Below are 6,000 nucleotides of genomic sequence, written 5' to 3' on the forward strand. Positions count from 1 at the left end.
TCCCTCAGTTTATTGTAGTCAAAAGTGCCAAAACGAAAAAATGCATGCAGGTATTAGAAGGGTAAATAAGTAATATCATAGGCAGTGTTGCTCTATCATAGCTAGGTAATATCGTTGAAATTTTAAAAGAGCTAATTTCATTGAAATTTAAAAGTTCTAGTGCCCTTTTTAAGCGCCAAAAGTTATTGGAGGGCAATCAGCCCTCCTATTTTGTCTCCTCTTTTGAAAGAAAAATGCAAATGAATGTGCATTGTCAGTTTAATATGCATATACTAACATTTATTCCTTAAAATCTTAACACTTTTTGACCTATTAAATGTAAAAGGTTAAAAAAAAAATTATTTTTCAAACAGTTCGTGGTAACGAACTGTAGCAAGGAGCGACCCGGTTCAATAGTAACCGAAACTCTAGAAAATGGAATTTTGATACCAATAGCTACATCAAAAGAATCGCATTTTAATGCTGATTTTAAATAAGTTGCATCAAGATCAGTTATACCCATCGAAAGTTACGAGCCTGAGAAAATTGCGTTATTTTAGAAAATAGGGGGAAACACCCCCTAAAATTCATAAATCTTAACGAAAATCACACCATCAGATTCAACGTATCAGAGAACCTCATTGTAGAAGTTTCAAGCTCCTATCTACAAAAATGTGGAATTTCGCATTTTTTGCCATAAGACAGATCACGCATGCGTGTTTATTTGTTTTCTTGTGTTTTTGTTTGTTTTGTTTTTTCTCAGGGGTTATTGTATCGACTGAGTGGTACTAGAATCTAGCAAGAGGGCTCATTCTAACGGATATTAAAAGTCCTAGTGCTCTTTTTAAGTGACCGAAAAAATTGGAGGGCACCTAGACCCCCTCCCACGCTCATTTTTTCCCCAAAGTCACCAGATCAAAATTCTGAGATAGCCATTTTATTCACCTTAGTCGAAAAACCTAATAAATATGTCTTTGGGGACGACTTACTCCCCCGCAGTCCCCGTGGGAGGGGCTGCAAGTTGAAAACTTTGACCTGTGTTTACATATAGTAATGGTTACTGGGAAGTGTACAGACGTTTTCAGGGGGATTTTTTGGTTTAGGGGTGAGAGTTGAGGGGGGTGGGGTTACATGGGAGGATATTTCCATGGAGAGACTTCTCATGGTAAAAGAGAATTTCAATGAAGGGGGCGCAGGATTTTCTAGCTTTATTTGAAAAAACAATGAAAAAATAAATATGAAAAGTTTTTTCTACTGAAAGTAAGGAGCAGCATTAAAACTCAAAACAAACAAAAATTACTACGCATATGAGGGGTTTACCTCCTCGTTATACCTCAGTCTTTCCGCTAAAGTATTTTTAGTAATTTCAACTATTTATTCTACCGCCTTTGTGATTCAGAGGTAATTCTTAAGGAATTGGGACACAATCTAAGCTTTAGTGTAAAGAGCGAGGTATCGACGAGGGTTGAACCCCCGCATATACGCAATAAAAACATACGAATATAGAAGTTCGTTACGTAAGTTAATTCGTAAGTTATGTATATTTTTTACCAATGAAAACGTTTGTAAAAAATTAAAAGTTCTAGTTGCTTTTTTAAGTAATTAAAAACTTGGAGGGCAACTAGGCCTCCTCCTTCACTTCTTTTTTCTCAAAATATTCCGATTAATTGCAATTAATTAATATGCAAATTTTGTTTTAATTATTTATGTGTGGAGAGCCAAGATCAAAAAACGTCCAGAAATTAAATAAAAAAAACAAGCTTTTTTAGCTGAAAGTAAGGAGCGACATTAAAACTTAAAACGAACAGAAATTACTTCGTATATGAAAGGGGCTGCTTCCTCATTAACGCCCTGCTCTTTACGATAAAGTTTTTTACTGTTTTAAAAAGAAAAATGGAGAGAAAGAAAGGGGGGAAAGAAAGAAAATTATGAGTTATGAGAAAGAGTCAAACTTTAGCGTAAAGAGCGAGGCATTGAGGAGGAAGCAGCCCCTTTCATATACGAAGTAATTTCTGTTCATTTTAAGTTTTAATGTCGCTCCTTACTTTCAGCTAAAAAAAACTTTTTTTTTATTTTTTCAGTAAAGCGCAAATTTGTTCTGGCCTGTGTCTTGCCAATATGCTTGGTCATTTAGTCATACATAGTAGTCCAGCATTTCATCACTTCTGTACGAATTAAATAAAAAAAACAAGTTTTTTTAACTGAAAGTAAGAAGCAACATTAAAACTTAAAACGAACAGAAATTACTCCGTATATGAAAGGGGCTGTTACCTCTTCAACGCCTTGTTCTTTACGCTTTACGTACCGACGTACCTCACATTCCGAAGCAATAGACCCTCCCCCTTAACTCCCCCAAAGACAGTGGATCGTTCTTACGTACCGAACTTCTAAATTCGTATGTTTTTATTACGTATATGAGGGGGATCGCCCCCTCGTCAATACCTCGTTCTTTACACTAAAGCTTAAATTTTGTCCCAATTCGTTAAGAATGACCCCTGAATCACAAAGACCGTAGAATAAATAGTTGAAATCAATAAAATTACTTTAGCGTAAAGAATGAAGTATTAGGAGAAGGTGAACCCCATCATGTGCGTAATAATTTCTGTTCGTTTCAGATTTTAATGCTGCTCCTTACTTTCAGTTGAAGAAACTTTTTCATATTTATTTTTTCATTGCTCTTTAAAAATATGCTAAAAAAATCCTGCGCCCACTTCATCGAAATTCTCTTCCCCCATGACAAATTCTTTCGTGGAAAGTTCCCCCCGTATAACCCTCTCCCCTCAACCCATCCCCCCAACCAGAAAAACCCCCTGAAACTGTCTGTATACTTCCCAATAACCATTACTATGCGTAAACACTGGTCAAAATTTCTAACTTGCGGCCCCTCCCACGGGGACTGTGGGAGAGTAACTCGTCCCCAAAGACAAAATTATTAAGTTTTTCGACTATGCTGAATAAAATGGCTATCTCAGAATTTTGATCCGGTGACTTTGGGAAAAACATGAGCGTGGGAGGGGGCCTAGGTGCTCTCCACTGTTTTGGTCACTTAAAAAGGACACTAGAACTTTTAATTTCCGTTAGAAAGAGCCCTCACACGATATTTTAGGACCACTGGGTCGATACGACCACCCCTGGGGAAAAAAACAAATAAACACGCATCCTTGATCTGTCTTGTGGCAAAATATGTAAAATTCCACATTTTTGTAGATAGGAGCTTGAACTCTTATGCGCTTGGTTCTCTTATACGCTGAGTTTGATCGTGTGATTTTCGTTAAGATTCTATGACTTTTAAGGGGTGTTTCCCCCTTTTTTCTATAATAAGACAAATTTTCTCAGGCCCGTTACTTTTGATGGGTATGTCTAAACTTAATGAAACTTATGTATTTAAAATCATCATGAAAATGCAATTCTTTTGATTTAATTATTGTTATAAAAATTCCGTTTTTAGAGTTTTGGTTACTATTGAGCCGGGTCGCTACTTACTAAGGGAGACAGGGGCTTTTTCGGACGGGGGCATGATCGGACAAACGATATTGCTCGTTCAGATATCGATACAAAAATTTGACAAAAATGTCAGTAGATGGCGAGCATGTAAGGCACGTTCGATCAAATTCTGACTAGAATTCAGTAATAAATGTTCCTTTGAGAGGGTCAGATGCAAATTTGGAGGTAAATTTAAATTTCTAGCTGTATGTTCCTTGTCAATTTTAAGGCGTTCTGCAAGCTTTAGGGAAAAGCAGTTTCGGCAGGTAAGAGAGTGATCTATTGGCTACTTTCTAATTATAAAGTAATGTATATAATTTCATATTTTTTTTTTTTGGCAGCCATCTTTTTATTAAAGGTCACTGTGGGGCATTTCCGGACACAGATTACGGGGCATGTACGGACATTATTTCTTGCCTGTCCGAAAATGCCCCCATCATGTGAAGTTCAAAGTGAAGTGTTAAAACTCTTGCCAGAGTTTGAAATAAAGCTGCACAGACCTGCACAAGTTTCACTATTATTCTTATCAGTTCTAATACTTTATTTCTTTTCAGAAAATGGTACGAATGTATCAGCGAAAACGAGACAAACCACCCCCTGATCTAGCAACGTTACAAAGAGCAGTCGCTTCGATCGTCAAAGATGGTAGCTCTATCAGAGCAGCTGCGGAGAACTTTGGACTCAAAAAGTCAACAGTTAATGATGCCCTTAGACGATACCGTGCTGAACTGGATGCCCAGCCCGATATTCTGGAAACTGATAAATCTCCGGCTAAGTTCCTGCCATCTGAGAGACGTGGATTTTGGCAAGTTTTTACTTGAGAACAGGAAAAGCAACTAACCGAATATTTAAAAGCAGCATCGCTGATGAATCATGGACTGACAGGGCTTTCAACTCGTAAGCTTGCCTATGAGTTTGCAGTAAAACTTAATGTGAAGATGCCCTTAACGTGGACGGAAAAGGGAAGGGCAGGCCTAGACTGGTTCTCTTCGTTTATGAAGAGAGGAAATGAGCTATCAATCCGGTCTCCAGAAAATACTAGTCAAGCACGTGCTTCCGGGTTTAATGCTCCAGTGGTCAGCAAGTTCTATGACAACCTAGCAGAAGTTTACAGCAGGCATAAGTTTCCACCCAGCAAAATCTGGAACTGTGATGAAACAGGTATCCCTACTGTTTTGGATCCCCCCAAGGTTGTAGCCAGGAAGGGGGCTAAGCAAGTCTCACAAATTGCTTCAACAGAGCGGGGAGAGAACACGACTATGCTAGCTTTCATCAATGCAGCCGGACGGGTTATCCCTCCTGTTTTTGTCTTCCCTAGAGTTCATGTGAATTGCCGGATGTATAACCTGGGCCCACCTGGAAGTTTAGGTCTGTCTAACAAAAGCGGTTGGATGACGGGTGACAATTTCCTCCTCTCTATCAAGCATTTTCAAAGTGAAACAAAATCGACGAAGGAAGATCCTCACTTGCTTTTGATGGATAACCACGGCAGCCATATCTCCGTTGAAATTGTTCACTTTTGCAGAGAAAACGGAATTGTTGTGCTGACGTTCCCCCCACACTGTTCACATAAACTGCAACCCCTTGATATCAGTGTTTATGGACCTTTTAATAACGGGCTACGTAATAGTTTCAACGAATGGCTTATAGCACATCCAGGTGGCAGAATATCGATCCATGAAGTAGCCGAGCTATCCCGACAACCGTTCCTAGATAAGTTCTGCCCCAGCAACATTGTTGCTGGGTTTCAAAGGCCCGGTATTTTCCCATTCAATCGTCATGCTTTTGGCGAATCAGATTTTCTCCCTGCTCTCGTTACTGACGTTCCACTAGCTGCAACTACTAACTCTACTACAGAGGCAGCAGATCACGGTGAAGTTATCCAGGACTCTGAACCTGAAGGTCCCGCTCCCGGTACATCCGGGACAGCTCCTATCACCCCCGAGTCTGTAAGGCCGCACCCAAGGATTGACCCAACAAAAAGAAATCCTTCGAATGGAAGAAAAAGAGGAAAAACCCGCATACTGACAGATACCCCTGAAAAAGAACAGCTGGAAAAAGAAAAGCACAACAGAGAAGCGAAGAAAGCCAAGAAAAAAACGCCACAAAAGAAAATCACTAAAACCAAGAAAATGGTCGGTCGTCGACAGACCAAGGTGGGAAATAAGCGAAAACCATCAGCTTTCATCAGGCTTTCAGTTTCGGAGACCAGTTCATCAGAACCCGAACTGCCAGATGACATTTGTGATGATGAGTCGGACATGTCACTTGATTTGAGAGAGGATGATGTTGTGGCGAGCGACAGACCGGTTTTTCCCATCCAAATCGGAAAGTTCGTTCTCGTCAAGTTTGAATTAGGAAAAAGCAAGTCCTCGTGTGTGTATTACGTTGGGCTAGTCGAGTCCATCGATAACGATGTTGCTGACGTCAAGTTTTTGAGAAAGATTGGCCCGAAGTTCGTATTCCCAGAGATTGAGGACAAAGCAACGGTCGACAAAAAGGATATTGTCCTAGTCTTACCAGATCCTAGTTCTTCAG

The 6,000-nt window shown here is 39.6% G+C and overlaps 1 protein-coding gene across 1 annotated transcript in view; it reads left to right on the plus strand.

Moving 5' to 3' along the window:
- Nucleotides 1-6,000, plus strand: part of LOC136039408 (glutamate receptor ionotropic, kainate 2-like) — a gene marked incomplete in the record, with an annotated part of 174,727 nt that overhangs the window by 48,724 nt on the left and 120,003 nt on the right.

This window comes from Artemia franciscana, chromosome 2 (assembly GCF_032884065.1).
Source record: "Artemia franciscana chromosome 2, ASM3288406v1, whole genome shotgun sequence".
Classification (NCBI taxonomy): Eukaryota; Metazoa; Arthropoda; class Branchiopoda; order Anostraca; family Artemiidae; genus Artemia; species Artemia franciscana.